The sequence below is a fragment of the Acanthopagrus latus genome, chromosome 18, assembly GCF_904848185.1.
Source record: "Acanthopagrus latus isolate v.2019 chromosome 18, fAcaLat1.1, whole genome shotgun sequence".
NCBI classification, from domain to species: domain Eukaryota; kingdom Metazoa; phylum Chordata; class Actinopteri; order Spariformes; family Sparidae; genus Acanthopagrus; species Acanthopagrus latus.
This window is the reverse complement of record NC_051056.1, coordinates 29,521,817-29,542,122: the sequence shown is the minus strand read 5'-3', so window position 1 is coordinate 29,542,122 and position 20,306 is coordinate 29,521,817. Positions and strand designations below refer to the sequence as shown.

General features: G+C 42.4%; 2 long non-coding RNA genes across 6 annotated transcripts; one reads left to right on the top strand and one right to left on the bottom strand.

The window, feature by feature from the left end:
* Positions 1-1,713: 1,713 nt before the first annotated feature.
* Positions 1,714-17,418, top strand: LOC119007896. 4 transcript variants are annotated; one of them, XR_005071262.1, is made up of 6 exons: positions 1,714-2,027; positions 9,342-9,574; positions 10,928-11,022; positions 12,503-12,554; positions 16,444-16,710; positions 16,849-17,418. It is a non-coding gene; the product is annotated as an uncharacterized LOC119007896 (long non-coding RNA). The 4 variants fall into 4 exon arrangements; XR_005071263.1 differs by having other exon boundaries at positions 12,485-12,554; XR_005071264.1 differs by lacking the exon at positions 12,503-12,554.
* Positions 12,565-20,222, bottom strand: LOC119007897. Of its 2 annotated transcripts, XR_005071267.1 has the most exons (4): positions 18,859-20,222; positions 15,874-16,008; positions 13,446-13,549; positions 12,565-13,305 (listed from the first exon to the last, which is right to left on the bottom strand). It is a non-coding gene; the product is annotated as an uncharacterized LOC119007897 (long non-coding RNA). The 2 variants fall into 2 exon arrangements; XR_005071266.1 differs by having other exon boundaries at positions 12,565-13,549.
* Positions 20,223-20,306: the final 84 nt, after the last annotated feature.

Here is a 20,306-nt window from a genome sequence, read left to right as displayed (position 1 = left end):
TCTCGTGGTTGGAGCTGTTTCTTCTGGTGGGAGGCCAGAGAGGTGGAGTGAGCCCATTAGGCGCCTCGTCACTGAACTTTCACCCAGATTCTGACAGCACGGCTGATGATATTGCAACTGAACTTGGACTTTCAGCACATTTATTGCATTATCACATCCACGCCATTACACAACGCCGGGCCAAACATCACCTGATATAAACAAAAAAAAAGTGTTGAAGGTAACTATTGAACACAGTCTTCACTGTGACGTGTTCTGCTGCAGGTTACTTCATCATCACTGCTGTCTGGATGAGCGATCTGACCACATCTCAGCTGTCTGTCATTGGTTCAATTTGCTTGTGAGATTCACCTGATTTCAACAACAGTGTTCTTTATTAGCATCTTCACACAGAAATATATCATTTTTATATTCACATCTGAAGGTGGATCATCGAGCGTACACTCACAGTTTAACCACAGCGGCTCAGACTACTGACTGAAACTAAACAATGGAATGAAAAATCACTTTTCCTCAGCGATGGAGCACTTACAGCCCCGAGCAGGTTCTCATAGGTTATAAAGTTACACCTGTCAAACAGAAAATAAGCTAATGTGATCTTTTACATGAAGTGTGAGACAAAGAGAGACTGGTTGGCATGTGTTCGGGGCGGGTGTACCTTCAAACGAACTGGAGTCATAAGTGTTAGATAATCGTCCCATGTTTACTGAAGGTCTAGAAAAAAAACCAAGGACAGAGTTTACAGATGATTAGGACACGGTTTGTTTCAGATTAATAAAGCAGCTCAAGGTTAGTGGTTCACAACCGACTGAACACTTTAATCTGTTCTCACATATATATAAGTGGCAAATATCATGACACATGTCATCTATCAGGATATTAATGTTGTGGAATTTGGGCTCTCTTGACTGTTCAGAAGAGATGAAGAAGACTCAGAGACACCGATGATTTACGATGAGATAAAACAAAGTTTATAAAACAGGATTTCTTCCATATGTGATTATCTGTTAACAACATCGCAGTGTGATGCAGAGTGTCTCCCCTGTAGCCAGAGGACTGAGAGGTAAAATAGGTCAGAGACACTTGGTCTGTAAACACAGACAGATCGAAGGCCTTCTTATGAGTTTTATGCAAACAGTCAGTTTAGCCTTGGCTGGTTCATCAGACAGCTGTTCTGTGGACAAATCTACAGTAGATTTGAGTATCTTGAGAATATGAGATATAAGCTCATAGAGCGATCTTCACTATCCTCATCCTGATGTGTGCGTATCTCGTGTCTGTCACCAGAAGTCTGTAGTGTCTCACTTCACTTCAGATGCAGATCCAGACATGTCATACCTCTTAACCAATCAGAGAGCTTGTTACATTAACTAAGTTGCCCTTTTAATTGCCTGATTAAAATCTGTATTCTTAATTCAGTTTGTGAATCCAATTTTTTAATTGTCTTTTTAAATTGAACTATGTTTCGATGGATCAATGTTTCATTTGTAAATTCTATTTATTAATTCCTCTTTTTGTTGCCCATTAAAATATCAATTAATTAATCAATCAATTAATTAATTCGTAATTTAGTCAATCTATTAATCGATAAATAAATCAATGTGTTAACTAATTTATTAATGCCTATTTTTATTGTACAGTTAGTTAAACGTTTTATTACTATTGTGACTACTATTGATCACGTGACATCGTTTTGCGGTGCAGGCGGTCCACCTGACCCACCTGTGGCAGGGCCTGTGTTCGGGCCTGCAGGGCTGTTCTGTATCTGGGCTAAATGTACTGAAGCAAACTGTAACTGCTGCTCATAAAGCGTTTTATAACACAGCCCGGCCGGTACCGGTTCCTCCTCATCCCGCCAGAGGGACTCTGTGGACCAGAGACCAGCTGTCGGTGCTGCCAGCTGGTGCTCAGGTGTTCTCAGAACCGTCAGCCGGGCCCGGAGGTGCGCTTCGAGCCTGAAGTTTGGTTCCCCGCTGTGTTGTGGACTCACTACACCTCCACTTCTCCACCCTGAGGCTCGACAGCAGGTGAGTTCTGCTTCCATCCATAACGTGCTGATGAAGGTGTGTGTGTGTGTGTGTGTGTGTGTGTGTGGTCGGTTCGTGTGCGGTTCTGCTGGTGGTTCTGCTCATGGTCACAGTGTTGGTGGCTGCTAGCTGTTAGCTGCTTCCTGCTCTGGTGCTGCTCATGTCTTCATGTGTGTTACTGTTGTGTTGTGTTGTGTTGTGTTGTGTTGTGTTGTGTTGTGATGTTTGAGTGTTGTTTGGTACTGTTGGGTCATGTGTTTGAGTTCTGGGCTGATCAGAGACACATGCAGTTATTTTGTTGGTCTGCTTGCTGTGACCAGTGTGTTGAGGAGGGTCACACTATGTAACCGGTTCATTGTGAAATTTAAAACAACTCTCCTCCTTTAAATGTGCACACATGAAGGTTATGATACTCAGTAGTTGTTGAAGTAGTTTTGGAGACGTCTTGATTCTTTATCTGACTGACTGACGGGTTCAGAAACAGAAACATGTCTCTGTTTAACACTTTACAATTCAACAGCAGCACAAACTCCATCCTCCAAAGTGGCCAGACAGTTAAATCAACATGTTTCTAAAACCGTTTAGACAAAATCTGATCATTCAAACCTTCATGAAGGGAGAAATGGAACTGTTATACATTTAGAGGAAAACTAAAAAAAATCTTAAAATCGAGAATAACCAGAGATGGAATATAACAAACTACAGTTTACTCAAGAACTGACTCAAGAGGAACTTTTCTACAGTATTTACATGTTCTGCTCCACTAACTTTGGTGACTAGTTACTGCAAATTCAGATTGTTCAGTGCTGATGGTTACTTGTGACATCAGACGGTGTCGTGGACACTGAGACCAGAGAGCGGTGACCCCGAACTGAGAGAGGAGGCTGACGTCAGGACCGGAGTCGTACATTTAAGAAGACAGTATGTTATAGGTCATCAGACACAAAGAACACAGACACTGATAATCATAATAATACTGATAATCAGTCCGTCCCGACATCGTGGCTGTGTTTCTCACGCGCCTCACATTCAGCTGAGCTTTAGAGGAAAGTACATCTGCAGAGGAACAGGTTCAGGTGTCAGGTCGTCCGTCATCATCACACAGGTCGTGTACCGGCTTCATCTCAGGTCATGAGACGGTGTTTTCCCTGCAGCAGCTGGAGATGCTTTTATTGTGAATAGCCATGTAGCATTAACTGCTATTTGCCCACAGATAATATGATTATATCTGGCACCGGGCTTTATTTATAACGTGTTACTGTTCATCACATTTCTGTACGGAGCTTTAGGCTCGGCTGCAGAGGCGAGATCAAAATACAAATGTGTTTGTGTTGAAGCGGCTGCACTCGGGCTCCACCACCTTCTCACTTCTTGCTCCTTCGCTCCCTTGTTACCTAATTATGCTTCCCAAAATATCTCTCATACCTTTTAGATTTCATCATGGCATCATTAGTTTCCCACGGGTCCCCTGAGAGAAACTCTGCTGTACGCCTGAGAGGTGGCGACCTCTCACCTGCCTGTCTAAACATATCATCTTAAAGTCTCCCAGTGGAGCTTCTGCCGCTGAGGCCCGGGGCGCACAGCAGCATCAGCCGGGATTTCATCATCCCAATTCATTCCCTCCGCATCAAATGAATCTCAGGTGGAGGCTCAGAGCGGCTGCGTTACATGCTCACCTGCGTGTCTGTTGTTCTTTGAGAGACGTCTACGTGGAGTTTCGTGTGAAGATGTGCAGGCATGTCAGGCATCTGCACTGGAGCTCGACTACAGAGAGTTCATGCATTCATGAGATGTTTCCTTTAGTAATCGGTGAAGTCACTCACTGTGTGTGTGTGTGTGTGTGTGTGTGTGTGTGTCTTTGTGAAAGGTCCTCATCAGCGGTGGTGCTGTCGAGATGTTTGCTGAAGCAGAACATCTTAAATGTCTCGGTGCCTTGGTTCTGGTTCTGGTTAAAATGAATGTGTTTTTTCTGCACTAAAATCAATAAGTCAATCAAGAAAATACACGTTTTGAATGATGGATTACTTTATTCATTTATTAAGTAAAAACTGTAGCAGTTCTATTATTTGGCTTCAGTTTCTCCAGTGAAATGTTTTGTTTTCTTCATTTGACATCACGATAAATGAAACCACAACGAAATGCATTTTTGGGCTGAAGGTCAGACTGACAAAGAGGTTTTAGATTTTCATTTACTAAAGACTTTCAAAAGTCAGCATCATCACTGTAGTAATGTTTCTTTAATTGTAAATGTTACAGTGTTTTACAAGAGATGTAGAACACAGCAGCTCTGTGCAGCTCTCAGCTTCTGGTCTCTATCAGCAGACGCTTCATGGAGAGAGAGAGAAACTAATGCCGAGTACAGAAAAGTCACTGACTGGTAGTTTTTGTCTTGAAGCCTGACAGATCTTCACTATTCTTCATTCACGCTCCCTTAAACGACCCCTGTTGAGGTCCTGGATCCTGAAGCAGAGTCACACAGGCTGATAAACAGAAGATTGATTTTAAAACAGTTTTGTTTAATATTTCGCTGATGCTCTTTTTTCCCCCACACAGCTCACAATGAGTAGGAGTTCGAGTGTCCGTTACATAAGTCCCATGATCAGACATTTTAATCCAGAATTCAGAGGGGGTCCATGCGTGTTTGACTGCCTCCACACCTGATGGCTTTATGTTCCAGGTCGTCTGTTTCTGCCATGATGAGATGTTGGTGGACAAAACTGACCGTTACTCAAGAATTGACTCATTCATTTACTCTAGGTACAGTAAGTAACAGATGTTTATCATGTGAGATAAATACAGGCGGAGTCATCGTGTTACCTGCTGTAGTGAGTTCTGCTTCTCACGATCACCATCGATGTGGATCATACATCAGTACGACACATCGTCCCTCCTCGTCCGTGTCTTTGTCGCGTCAGCACTTCCTGACTGCATCACACCTCATTCCTACTGTTTTTGCTTTGCGTGTGGGAAATGCTGTGCGTCCTTGCGGCAGCAGCACATCTGTCTCAGAGAAGTTTGTTAACACATTTCTTTGGCTCACGCTATGATGGACTGAGTTTGTAGTTCCCCCTGAGGGCTTCACTGCAGTAAGAGCATAATACCTTCTAAATGTGCTGAAGCAATTAGTTGAATATTCTAATTGTTCCAGATAATTGGTGACACAGTAAAGTTTGAGCTTTTAGTGGTTTGCAGGAGTGTAAAATGCAAACATTTTATTCTGGCTACTGGGCTGGAACAACACGCTTTACCTGCCCGGTCGCCTGGACCAAAACATTTGCATTTAACAGTTCTGCAAACCGCTCGTATACTGATGTTTGTGTGTAATGTTTGTGGCCTTAATCCAGGTTATTGTTACGAGACTTCTGCGCCTTCTTTTGTGGTGATCAAATCAGGTTTCTTGAGTCAAACATGATCTTTTTCAGACCCTAACCAAGTGTTTGTGTGCATAAACCTAACCAGAGCATAAACACGGTGATGTCAGAAGATCAAAATGAAAATTGAACCTGAAAAAACAAAGTTGCAACATTAGGAAATGTAAAGTTTCAACCTGTCAGTGGTTTGCAGAAATGGTCACTGACAGTATTTGTCATGCAGATTGTGTTGGAACTGTAAAGTTAGGTGTTGGATGTTTGGCTGACAGTAACAGTGTTACTGTAGTCTCAGTTTACTAAGCCTCTGAAAACCTCTCAGGGACGGCTCACAAAGGCCTGAAGCTCTTTTCAAATGTTTTAAAGTGAAAACAAAGACTGGAAAATCTCCATATTTTAACGCTGCTAAGTTTCAACAACAGCGTTTCGTTTAGGCCTGCATGATATGAGGAAAATCTGCTATGTGCCTGTTCAGTATTGCAATGACGATACAACTTGCGATAAATAAACAACTATTGAAGATTGCATGTTATTAACTATACAGTTAATAATGGCTAACGTTAGTTTTGAACTGTTGGTGTGGGTCTTTATGGTTGTATTGCAGCTGGTGCTGGATGTTGGTTGTGTTTCCTCTAGAAGTTGCAACAACTGCTCGGCATGTTTTACACAGTACCTGTGTTTGTAACACATCCTCTCTCCTGAATCCAAAATAAGTCCATACAGCAGAAGTGCTGTTTCTGTTCACCACAAGATCTGTCGACCACCTTTTCATGGCTTTTCTTTCCTCCCTCAACCATCGTAACCTGGCAACCACCATCAAACTGATGCTGATTAATTTTGTCAGCGTAGCTAAAGGCTAGCTGGGGATTGGTCCTTGTATTCCATGTAAACAAATTGATTTTTCTTATTCATCACGTGTCAGACAGTCTATTGTGATGTGTGTATCACACATGTTCATATCGAGATGACGATGAAGATTCGATTTATCGGGCAGCCGAAGTTTCGTTGATACCGGTCTCTACAATCTTAGACATGAGACGAGCTCCCGGTGGACTGCATTCGATGTCATCTCATGTTTTTCCGCTTCTACTGGCCTTTATATACAACACATGGTCAAAATAACTCATAGGAAGTTAGTTACTGACTTCCTGCTTCTGAATTCGATTGCAGACTTTTTCTTTTATATTGTGTTCTTTTAAAAAACAGTAAATGAGTAAAGCTTCTGTTGTCCTGGTGTGTCTACAGTAAAGTGACCTTGTAGCAATTTCAAATTGAATTTTAAACACACCTACATTCATTAATTCAATACTTAATATAATGTAATAAGCACCTTATTATTCTATATGATAAAAGATAAAACATCAGTGTGTTTCTAACTATGATCATTTCACACTCGCAGGCTTCTTGTGTTCTTCAAGGTATATTTTCATAGTAAGGTTTGTAAATCTCTTGTCTCGATGTTTTCGGTGTCGGTGCAGTTTTGGTATCAACACATTATTCCTGAGAGAACACATTAAGACTCTCCTCAGTGGAGTAATGAGCTCCATATTCACCGACATGCCGCCATCTAGTGGTGCGAGGGCGGCCGTCAGCCCGTCTGTTCTCGGCCACACAAATTGGATTCATAATGCATGGCTTACATTACACACCGTTTATATCATATCTGAGGCTGCGGACGAGCCCTGGCAGTAAATCTATTCTGTAATATCTCTCAGCCCTCTGTGTGACATTGCCAATAAGATGGAGAATTGGTGATATGATGTGTGAGTGGCCAAGGTGAATGTATTGTTTTAACCAGAAGGGCAGCAGCTGCAGTCACAGAGTCGTGGCGTGGAAAGTGGAAATGTGACCTATTGGTTTAGAGCAGATAAAAACACATTCCCCCTGACCTTTCCGCTTTATTACCCACCATGATACCTCATAAATTGAGGAGAATACAGTGCTGCTGTCACGTCGGGAGCGAGGACGCTGCAGCACAGGTCCTTTGTTTTTTTTTTTTGCTCTCCATTTTTTCACACTGGATGTATAAATCAGACGGCGGTTGACTTTTTTTGTGACCTTGTAGAACTGTAAGATTATAATTACAGAAATCAATTATAATCTGATGAGACACACAGCAGTTTATTATATACAAACACTATGTGATGATCTGACCTTGAGTCCAAACTATGTTGTGAAGATTAAAAATATTTCTTGATGGAAAATTAAAACAAGGTCTAATGTAGCAAACTGTGATGTTAAAATGAAATCATGAAAATGCTGTATTCTTATGAAGGTATTTTTTTTATGAGGCAAATACTCAAAACAGAGGTGAATTCTGTTAGTTAAAGAAGAGGAAACATCCTGCTGTTTTAATAGATTTGATTATCTGTGGCGCCCTCTGCTGGTTCACCTGCTGAACTACATAAACTACAGGACAGAATGAGAGCTCGTCACTGACCAAACACTGTCAAATCATCAAGAATAATTCCCTTTCTTACTTTCTTTATCTCACATCTTCTTGGTTTAAATTCACAATTCACTCTTTAGGCTGTAAGAAATGAAATATATGTGACAGAATGATAATAAATAACAAAAACCTTAAATTATTGACCAGATTCTGTCAGATCATCTGTAGCAACACAATGACTGATGAAGGAATGAGAACTTTGATATAGTAAATAAACATTATATAAGTCAGGGTCTGTATAAACATAAACTTTACCATCACACAGCATCAGTGTCCTTATTATATGAACGTAAAACTTCTTTTAAGTCAAGCTGTGTTGTCCCAGTACGTGGATAGATTTGATCTGCCGTGTCTGTTACAGATTAATTGTTACTTTTTCAGCCATTTTTTGTATCAGATTGCCAGATGATTTAACTTGGATTGGCCACTAAAAATGAAAATTAAAAAGAGCAACTAGAAGAAGTCGTGGCTGCAGTGCAAAGTGCTTATTTTTTACCTCTCACAGGTTTAAGGTTGTTATTTTAAATGTCTCACTCACATAGAAGTCCTACAAGGTGAGTGGCCTCATCTCGGTTGTTAAATCAGTTGATTAGTCAGCCATGACTGTAGAAATGAGTTCTTGCTGGCAGTTCTGCTCCAGCCTTCTCTCTCCTGCGTCCTCACTCACATTTCCACAGTCGTCGTCCTTCATCAACTCTCGCGACGCTTCCCGAGTGAGACTTCTCCTGTAGTGAGACTTGTGTGTCTGGAAACAAAAAGGACGTTATTTTTATAACAACCACTTTGCATAAATTGTTTCTGTGACATTGTCAGATAATAATAACATAAACCTGTGAGTGGCAAGAACGAGCCCTGCTAGTGGACGTAACGCTGACGGATGAAGTTGCCCCAAAGGATTAATTACGCTGCAGCCAAAGCAGCTGTGTCATGGCTGTCGGATGAGACAATCCACCAGGGCCGAGTCCAAAAGTGTGAATCTTTTACACCCCAAAACATGTGGATACAAAACACTGCAATGCCCCAGCAGATATGTATATAAATATACAGTATGTGCAGAGCGGTAATGAGTAGACTGTGATTCTGTTTGTTCCACACACACTGAAAATAGTTGGAATCTATTGTAAATATAAGAGTCATGCCAAGGTGAAAGTTTCCACTGATATCCCTGTAGGATTCTAACAGAAACATCGCAGATGCTGAGCAGATGACAGCATTACACAGAAGTGAGCAGACAGCATCAGCCCTCACAGCAGTGGGTCACACACTGTATAAATGGCATCAACAGCAACAAATAGGAGCCGTCCATGCCTGTAACTGAGCACAGAGGATGAATCTGAGCCACCATAACATCTCCTGCAGAGACGTATAAACCTTTTAGCTTTAGTCTACAAGATGCAACCATTCATCTCTCAGCCAATAGTAACTGTGTGTGTGTGTGTGTGTGTGCATGTGTGTGTGCAGGTTATACATGTGTGTCTTCCGTTTCATTAATGACAGTATACGGTGACGCCTTCCAGCAGGGATTACCACACCGTGAGCTCTGGCCCTCCCACCGCGCGCAGTAATGAAGGAGCGGCTGTGGAGACTGGAGGCGCAGGCGGCCGCTCGCTTTCCACCAGAGTTTTACACGGCAGACGACAAATCTGGACGTGACTGTCTTACCAGAGATTAAAACTGTCTGAGGCAGACACAGAGACACGGAGAGAGAGAGAGAGAGAGAGATTGGGCCGGTAAGCTTTATGCACTCGTTCCAGCATCCTGCTTGTGCAATTTAACAGCACATCAGAGGCTAAATGTCCACGAAAATCAGAGGAAGGCTATGACAAAAAAAACAGCTCCTTCTTCAAGTGTTGCTTCTGGGCAGCGCTTCAACCAGAGGGCACCAAACCTGACAGCTAAACTGTTTCCACCCCACACACACATCTCACTCAGCTTCATCGATTTCATTTTAGCTGTAAAATGTGTGAAAGAGAAAACCTCCAGAATCAGCCACAGAATTGTCTCAGAGGTTTTTGAGATATCGAGACAACGCATCTGTTGTAAACTAATGAATTTAAGGAAAAGTTCACCCAAAGATGAAAATACTGTTGTTATCTACTCATTCTCCTAAAGATGGAGGTTTTGTAGTCCACAAAACATTTCTGGAGCTTCACAGCAGAACACTGTTTCAGTGTATTCCTGAAGAGTAGACGAGGACAAACAAGCGAAACAAAAAAAACACAAGATGGCTCCATGAAGCTCGACCTGACCCAAACCCTCGGCTGTCAGATGATGTTATTTACAGCACCGAGGCGTGGCCGGACTCATGCATCACTTCAGACTACGTTCGACTAACACTTTTATCGTAGCAGCTACTGTAAAGATTTTGTCTTGTCTGTGATCAATCATGTGATTCTGATCCAAACTCTCATCTGCATTTAGTTCCTCAGCAAACAATTATAGACTTGATTTGTCAGATTTTAAGATTGCTGTTCATCATCAATATCAGACCTGTGGTGAGCTGCTGCTTCACTGCAGATCAATCAACAACAGATCAACATGTAGAGATCTGAGTTTTCAGGGTAACCAGGCGACGTGCAGCGAGATGATCAGCTGCTGCAACATTTTCCACGTTTCATTCTTACAGAGACACTTTCAGATTCGCTCTGCTGCAGCTTCACCTTCCTGCAGAATACCTCGTGAAGATGTGATGGATGGCTTCTGTGTAAACTTTATCTTAAAGGACTAATCTGCAATGGTCGTGTTTTTCATTTTGGTGACATCTTTGACGCAAACTGATTATTACACTCGTGGTTTTAAAGTTAATCCACGCATAGATCTGCTGGCAAGCAAACAGTGAGTCAACAGTGAATTTCTCTGGATTTACTCTTGTTACTGTTTGAGTTGCTGTAGGTGGCATTGCTTCCTTTATTCTCTTCAAACATGGTGGGTTGTGCCAGTAATGTTAAATGCCCAGTTCTGCTGCTACTTGTTCTTTATTCGACACAACGGCTGCGTGGTATGGTTAAAAACATTATTTAAAAAAGTCACGCTGGGCTTGTTTGGACAGATTTTACAGTTGTGGTGTCATCTTTGCTCCACAGATCACGACGGTGGTGATAAAATCACGATGAGATCACAGTTGTTGGTCTGAAGTAATCAGACATGTTTTCCTCCATGAAGAGGAGAAGATCTGTAGGTGAGGGCGTCTCTGCAGCACTGGTGCTTTCTTACAACTTCACCTATTCAGATGTTGCTCTCAGCCATCTTGTGATTTTGATGATGTTTCAATGAATGTGCAGCGTCACTTCCCCCACATTCACAGGATTTATAGGGAGACTCGTCAGACACAAAATATGATCACAAAGCTGAACGTCTGGATTGTGATTGTGCCGCAGCATTTAGTGGTGATGTTTAGCGCCTCTAATGTAAATGTTGTAGTGAAAATGTCCCACTGTATTACCTTTACAATGAAAGGTAGACTTCGATTCCAGCGGCTCTGCTCCCCTCCAGGTCTCTGCGGATGTTCAGATCCTGTGGAGATCAGGCAGAGAGAGCAGATCTTAGACAGATCAATACTCCTTAGTGGATTTCCTATATCAACCACAGTGAAATCCTACCATCTGTGACATATAGGTTGAGCATATAAGTCGCTGCTGGGTGAGATCCAATCCAATAAGTCGCTCTCCACACCGGCTGTTCTCGTTGGGTTGGAAATGCTGTAGGCTGGGAGAGGTGGATGAGTGGAGCCACCAGGTACAGCAGAGGAGCGTTTCACCAGATAACTCTTTATTCTGCCGTTCACTCCGCGAGTCTCGTTCAGTTATGGAGGTTTTTAGTTCGCTTTTATGTCCAACATACATGTAGTCTGACTCTGGATTTACATCGTTCTCAGTGTAAATGCACAGTTCACAACACAAGTGTTTGTGATTCCTCTGGTGATTATAAATGACTTTTTAACAACAAACGAGACATCAGCGTACAGACTGCTGTTTTTATATTGTTACTATTAACTCCTGAGCTCCGGTCCGATCACATATATCACATAAATCACGATCCATCCTCACGTCTCTGTGACTCGCCTCCAAAACGACAAGGATCTTAACAGCAGCAGGCGCTGGTGTCGTACTGCTAAGGGGGCACAAAACCAACAAAAACTTCCAAGTTGTCCCCTATAAATACAAATATTGTACTTTTTACACAACTACATTCATTAATAACTATAGTTACTAATTACTTTGCAGATTGCTGCTGCATCAGAGCTGAAGTAATGTGTTTGTTAATCAATCAATTAATTTGACATATGATCTCCATCTTTGTTTATGTTGACCAACTGAGTATTTCTGAAAGATGTTGAGTAATTCATTTAATAACACCTGGTTTATTATCTTAATAAAGACTCTTGCTGCCTGTCAGCTGTGAGGATTCATTCAGGTCTGTACATGAAGCTACAGCCAGAAGCCGCTTAGCTTAGCTTAGCTTAGCTTAGCTTAGCTTAGCTTAGCTTAGCTTAGCATGAGGACTGGATAAAGAGAGAATCAGCTAGCCTCTCTCTATGCAAATGAAACCAAATGTCCCAGCACATCTCAAGCTAACTGATTAACACATTATCATAATGTTTGTTTAAGTTGTTCAAAATGATTTAATTTACTTTTTTATAGCTGGAACTATTTCCTCAGGCGCAGTGACTCACTGGAGACCAGCAGGGACTTCAGGAAGTTACTGCAGCAGGTCAGAAACAGTCTGCGGCTCAGAACCATTTATTTATTTATTATCTATGTATTTATTGATGTGCTTACAGGTGGATTTTGTTTGCTTCAGGTGGAGCTGCACTTGCTGTTACCTTGTTTCCATTTATTGTGCTAAGCTAACTGGTCGCTAACTGTAGCTTCGTGTTTAACAGAGTTAGGAGAGTTTCAGTGTTCTCAGCTAACTTTCTGCAAGTGAGTGTGTGAGTGTCAAACAACTTTTCTAACTGCATCAGTCCCCAACACAAGTGTGTCTTCCAGTAAATTAGTTAGAAACCTTTTTTTTTGTTTGTTTGTTTGTTTTCTTTATTTACAAAATGTTTTTTTTTTCCTTTTCTTAAATGGACATAATTATTTTTTAATTACACCCCGAATCCTGCATGATGCTCATTTCAGAGTGTCAAAAATATTTAGACTGTATCTCATTATGTGTCATAATTAAATAATAATACATCATCGTTGCAATAAAACAGTCACATATTACACCAAAATGGAAAATCACTTAAGTAATGTGCATATTGTGCAAAACAGAAGCGAATAAATCAACAATGACACCGAGAGAGATGAAGAACATGATTAATATTTATTCTGTAATCTTAAACAATGCAGATACAGACGTGTTTACAGTTCCCTTCTCTCTGTACAACAGCTGCTCATCAACAGAAACACTGATCTGAGCAGAACTTTGGCCCGCTGGGTTCGGGTAGAGACGAATAATTAATGCCAGAACTGACCTAAAAAATAAAAACAGCTACATATTTGCACCAGGGAAAAATGGAACAGGCAACATCTGGTTTTAATAAGAGAGCAATCCAAAGAAATATTTTACAAGGCGTAAACATTTCACACGTCAGCCAACACCAGAGTGACTTACAGGGACGACCGGGCCGAGCTTTGAGTCGATGGATGCGCTGGTTGTTGTGAGTTACAGACTGGTAACCACAAGCTGCTGCTGGCAGGACGGAGTGGAAACTGGCCCTGGAAGCAGTGGACAAAAAAAAAACAAAAAACAACTTGTTGATCTCAGTATAACAAGGACAATTCAGCGAATTACATCATTCATCTGTGTGAGAAATAATCTGTGTCTAGGCAAGAAAAACATCAGGCTGTTTATGAGCAGGGCCTGATGTGTCGGTGTGGCTGCTGGATGTCGCTCAGCTCACAACTCAGCACCAGGGTTTGATTTACTTTTGAGACACAATGTGCCTTTTTAAACATGACGGATGATGTTTTCGTCTGCAGCAAAAGGGTGTGCAGTGCAACCGTCCGGTAAAAAAGTGCACGTTCAAGAGAACTGCAGATGGAAGTCGCCGTTAGCCAAATTTTTAAGATTTACTTCCAGTGACGGATTTATCAGACGACGGCAGACTGCGACACAAAGATCACGGTGTAATCGTGGAAAAGCTGGAAGATTTAACTGGGAACAAGAGGGAACAAAGTTGTATATTTTGTGTCTAACATTTTAAAAAACATCGACGATGATGTTTCCTCCATGTGTTCTGCAGTAAATCATATTGAGATTTTAAATTCAGTTTGTAAAAAGTGATCTCAACCTGACAGGACACGTAGAAAAGAAGGAAGGATCATGATTATTTGGCTGCATGTAGAAAATCCACATTTTAACCAGCAATGTTGAAAAGTTGTAAACTATTTATTGTTTCAGTCTTTTTATCTAATTACATTTAATGTGCCGCAGTTAATGGTGTGTAAAAATAATCACAGCTTCTGTTTCCCGTTCAGCATTTCACAAATCTAACAGCACCGTTAACAACAGAGACAGAAACAAACGACATGGAAGATGGAAGTAACCACTTTTTAAAATCCAGCGTCGTCTGCACAGCAGAGATAATGTGTTTGGTCGCCACATTTGACGGCGCCACAAACAAAAAGCCCAACTTCCTTTTTATTGAAAACAACAAGTCAGGATGAAGGCAGATCGTGATGAGCTGTAATCTGTAGGATTTGTGTACGTTGGCATGAATTTGTCAGTTTTTGTTGGGACCTTGAAATAAATGTGAACCCTTTATTTCAGTGACATAATCCTGGACCTCGTACGTCCACCAGCCACACTGACGTCTGACGCTGCAACACCAGCACCAGTCTCATCATCATGTTCACTGTAAATGCTACACAGGATTAGTTTTATCAGTGTTATGATCATTTAAAATACATTCTAGTGCAACACTTACTTCTGCATGAGCTCTTATTTGTGGAACACACACCTGCCTGGTGATCACTTCAGCTTAGTTACCTCCCCGTCAGTCACCAGATATTTTGACACATGAGATTCTGCACTGTGTAATTTAAATCTTCTGGGTTTCCATAATTCTTCCTGTTCCTCCCATAACTGCTCCACATGAAAGCACAGAGGGTTTTATTGAGGAAACTCTAATTTCTTGACTTCTAGCTTTTAACCGAGCATGCCATCAGGGGGATAAATGATGTAAAGCTTCTCTCTAAGTGGTCCTCTCCAAAATATTGCGCATTTAATGCCCAGAGATGCCGTGTTTGATCAGCTGGGGAGGCAGATCAGCATGTAAAGTGTGACATCAACTCTGCAGGGTTTGGTTTAGGAGAAGAAACTCGCACTCTAAACTGTGGTGCAGCTCAGTTTTACATGATTTTATCAAAACTTCCTCCTGAAATATCTATAATGTTACTTAACAGATTGTTGAGATTCAGTTTGCAGCCTGTCCACAGTTAGTTTGCATCTGTGACGGCACACTGAGTTGTTATCAGGTCTGATTTCTCTAGATAAGATACAGACGGCCGGGATTCCACTCGGGCCACTAAACCAACAAGTAGTGATGTGAGCAGGAGGTCGACGCTCGACACTTTGACAGTGTCAGCAGCAGTTTGTTATTCACCCTGCGTGTGAAGGGAAAATTGTACGAAACAGAATGAAGAAAAGGAGGAAGAAAAAAAAACTAAAACAAACAAAAGGTGCTCAGGTGTAATTTTCTATCCGAAGTTGGAGCCTGGGAAACTCTTCTGCCCGGCTGCTCGTCAGACAGACGCAGACTCCGGGTGGCTGACAGCGGCGAACAGAGGTAAACGTCAATTAAGACGTTACAGTAGATGACAGGCCTAAAGAAAACAGTGCTGAGAGATGCCATCTGGGACAGACTGTGTAAACCGAAGGTGTCTGAACACGATGCTGCAGATGAGGCTAAAATGTTAGCAGCTTTAGACTTGTCAGGTTAACATGAAGGGGCATGAGGAGGCCTGGAGGCCGCCTGTTTATGGATTACCTGTATTATTTTGTAAGATTTTAGAAACTGCAACTATTTTTTTGTACTTACACTCACTGTCTGTGATCCATGCGGCCAGGACACCGGCTCAGAGGTGCTTCTTGCAGCTCGGTCGCTGGCCTTAATGCTGAATAATTCCTCTTGAATGGCATTTTTATCCTCCCTCAGCTCTTCTCCTGCAGCAGCCTGCCTCACACAAACAGACACATCACAGAGCGCTCGCTGCAGTTTTTATTTGGACTTGGTGCCTTTTCACTCCTCTTTCTTCTTGCTTAATGTATTATTTGTATTATTTGGAACAATTGGGGACATCAGAGAGCAAAAAGACGGCGCGAGCATTTACGTTTTAGCTCTTTAGCTGCTCCTGATCGTGACCGACAGGGTTCAGTTGTGAAACAAGCCAACATGCAAACTGCAGCTTCGCAGATCTTCTTAAATATGTTTCCCTACATCAAATAACATTCATGAGTCTCTCCTGATGGATCTTTTTTTTCCCTTCACCACCATTTCAAGGTCCATGAGAGCCGTGCTACTGATCTCTTCAGCATGCTAAATGTGTCGAAATTGATTTGGAGAGAAAACATCTCAGATGTGTGTTTTGTTTTCATCCTCCTTTAATAGAACTTCAGAGAGCAGGAAGTGTGTGCGTCATGAAATTCGCCCTGGTTATCTGCTTTCACACGCTCTGGCCAGCCGCCTGCCCTCGAGCAGCACCGAGCCCCTGCTGTCGGAGGGCTGGACACACAACTCCAACACACACAACATGCAGCGGACATACATGCAACAGACAGGAGTGTGTGTCTGTGTGGCTGTTATCAAGCACGTCACACCAGCAGGTCAATATTTTCACACAAAGCACGTGTTTAAATGAAAGCCGGAGGCGGAGACGTGAGTATTTATCATTTTTCTGTGTGCAAACAAGTTTTAATGTTGAATCAAAAGCAGATTCTGAGCCTTTTCTTGGCCCATTTTGCCGGGAAAAGAAGAGAAGAAGAATGAATCTTAAATTCATTTGATGTTTTTCAGGAGTTCGGCTGAGACGGGCGCTCTTGTTAAGGAGAACTTCTCCTCGGGCCTTAGGTGAGGGTGAGAATGTGTGAGGTCACACCATGTGACCTTTAGCTGAAGCCGCTGGGCCGCCATTGGTCCAGAGCCAACCCCCCCCAACAAACCCCCCCAACAACCCACCTCCCCCAAAGACTCGCAGCAGCAGCAGCAGCTCTGACCGCGGCTGCACTTAGTGCTCAGACGAGTTGTGTGTTTGTAGGTCGACTGTGAATCTTCAGTGTGGCTTTTATCTCGTATTTATTCTGGAGCACGTATAGAAGCAGCATCGCACCTTCTGCCATGGAGGCTTTAAATATTTACCTCTCTGAGTTCAGAGAAAGGTGTGTGTGTGTGTGTGTGTGTGTGTTAGCATTATTACATTATATATTTTATATTTGCATGTTTTCCTTGAGACGTAAAGGTGCAGCTTGTGGAGGAGGCCTGAAGTCGATCTTCTGTGTTGTGAAGCTTCTCTGTTGTTTCCTGCTGTGATTTGAATTTGAGCCTGTTGCATCACTGCCCTCTTTAAAAATAAACTATTGATCAGGACGTCTTTCTCCCCCGAACGCTCTGAAACATCTGAAATCTGTGTTGATCGGCTGCAGCCAGCAGCTCCTCCACGTCCTGCTTCATCTGATCGCATAAAAACAACCTGAATCTGCACTCATTCAAAAAAATGTCATCTTGATTTGTGTAGTTTTTAAGATGAGGCACACATGCAAACACAAAAATACCAGAAATGAATATCCACTTCTTACTTGCACATTTATCTCTCAAGCTTTAAAGGTGCATTATGTAGTTTTGAAGAAGAGGAAAGCCTCCATTGGCTGTGTGTTTTTTTTCTGCCTGAATCAACAAAATGACCTTAAAGGACAACACACGCTGTTTTAGTTTGTTGACATGTGGCGGACCCTGCCACCTTTCTAGCTTCCAACAGTGTTCTGGGACTTTATTTCTCCCTGAGAACATTTTGTTTATTCACTGAAGGAGACAAATAAATATGTCTGAGTTTCTGTTATTACCTCGTTGATATTGTAATATCAAAAATATTAAAACTGACTGAAAAAGAAAACTACACATGGCCTGTTTGAATAATTGCCACATCTATTGATCACATGCAGTAAAGAGCTGTGTAGCTGTAAAATGTTACCAGATGAATCACATCTTCTGTTTCAGTTTCAGCATTTTCACCACACACACCAGAACCAAACATGAGATGGAAATAACTACGTTTGAAAGTCCAGAGATACCGTGTTTGGTCACCGCACAGCTCGTGTATTTAAATATCTTCATTTTCGTTCATATTCATCCTTTTTCCTGGCTGAAACTCGTGCGTGTTTCAGAAAAAGAGCAATAATTAAACTGGTGTGATCAGAAGCACCGGGCCGCTCCGAGCGCGCCGCTGCAGGATTATTTGGAGATTGTTAATTATTTAGATTGCAGCTGTAACGCTGCATGTTTGGATATTTGCTCTCCTCGCGTTTTTATTTGAATTCCCGGCGGGGCTGGAGGAGGAGGGAGAGATGTGCCGGCTCGGTTTGTTACCTCACGAAGGATTTCTGTCCTTCTTTCTTTTTTTTAATCAGCTGGCGGAACAAATCTCACATTAAGATGTTGCTGGCTGTCCGAAAAAAACCCGAGGCGGGACAAAAGATTGATAATTGTATCTTTGTTGGAACATGAACTACATGCTTGTAATTTTTTTTTTTACTATTTATACTTCTCCTGTGTTATTATGCGTGATTATGCCCGGGAAGCAGATTTTAAAATGAGTTTGGTTTGACGCATAAATGACTCTGCGGTGTCTGGATTCGGAATATAAATTCTGGCGAAAGCGTGAGCAGAATTTAAGCAGCAGGAGAGAAAAAAAAGAAGAAGCTGATTTTTTTTGTCAGATATCTCTGCAGTAATTAAAAACATGAGCGAACATGCAGCAGCAGCTAACAGGAGCGTGTGCTGTCCTCTGTCGGAGCTGGAATAAGTTCTTACCGTGCGCAGGGCTGCAGGGAGCGGACGGGCTGAGAGGTCTGCGGTCCTCTGAGCGTCGTTTCGGCCAAATGAACGTTTCCCAGTGAAGCCTCTTCTCCTCGGGTCTTCCCTCCGCTCACATGTTGATTGTGCGGATGTGTATTGAGGCTGCAGACGTGCGTATTCGCCTCCACAGCAGCCGAGGCTTATCCGCCCTCCCCACCACCCCCGTCAGCTGATTATTGCTCCATCAAAAGGTGACACACAAAAAGAGGCTCCACGGTTTTTTTTTCTTGGACAGAAATCTAATTGTGGAGGGAGACGGTGAGAGGAGCAGTGAGAGGGTTTAACAGAGGAATTCTTCTTTTCGTGTTTGCTGTTTAACTCTGATTTATTTCCCTTCATAATAACCAGCCCCTGGAGACGTGACCCGAGGCCTCGTCCTGCGTAACATCAGATCCTAAATCAGCTCTTTTTTTTCTTTTTCTTTCCTAATTTTCCAGTGATGAGCACAAACACAAACAGGCTCACACGATCAACAATTCTGGGCTGAAACAGCGCGCACGGCTCATCCTCCACAACCCAAACTCGCGCTCTTTATTCAGCGGAGTGCCGCGGTGCCTCCTCCCCGACGAGGCTGCGCTCGCCCCCCGCCTGCTCTCCTCTGCAGCCGGCCTCGGCTCCACATACCTCCGTGTAACTCTGAGCGCTCTTGTTTGCTCAAGCTTGTGCATCACAGTTCCCCCCCTCCAGCAGACCGAAGCCTTGTTTTTCCACGGCGCTGCTGCTGCTCTATAAAGCATGACTTAATAATGATGATAATAAAACAGCAAGTCACGAAAGAAAACAGAAACGCGAAGGCAAACAGACGCACGGAGGAGTCGGAAACTCCAAACCAAACACGTTCTGGTTCATCTGGACGTCACGACTTAAATATGAATTTATGCAACTGCATTTACAAAACTAATCAAATAAAACCACGTTAAACGCATTAATTGGATTTTAAAGCATCCAGTTTTCTGGGTCTCCTGCGGGTTCAGACTCTGTTGTTTGGTCCCAACTCCTGTTTGTTGATTCCCGTGTTATTTCAAGCCCCAGTGACCGCAGCCGAGGCGCTGCCGGCGGAGCGGCAGACATGTATTCAGCAGTTAATCTGACGGAGCATCTCGCCGCTGTATGTGTATTGGAGCGGCCACCATTGTTTTCCTCTATAGATTAGACGCACAGAGTGTCTCACATAATCGAACCGGCTGTGGACAGACTGTCAGTGCTTCACACTCCGCCGACACAAAGATTCAATAAAAGTCTCCCATCGTGAGTGTTTTTGAACAATATATTTACTTCCATTAAATAAAACACAATAGGTTTTTTTTTTTTTTTTTTTTTTTTTTGGGGGTGTTTGGAAAAAAAAAAAAAACATAATTCCGTACCAAATATTATACACAGAGCAAAAACCAAATAATCTGTCG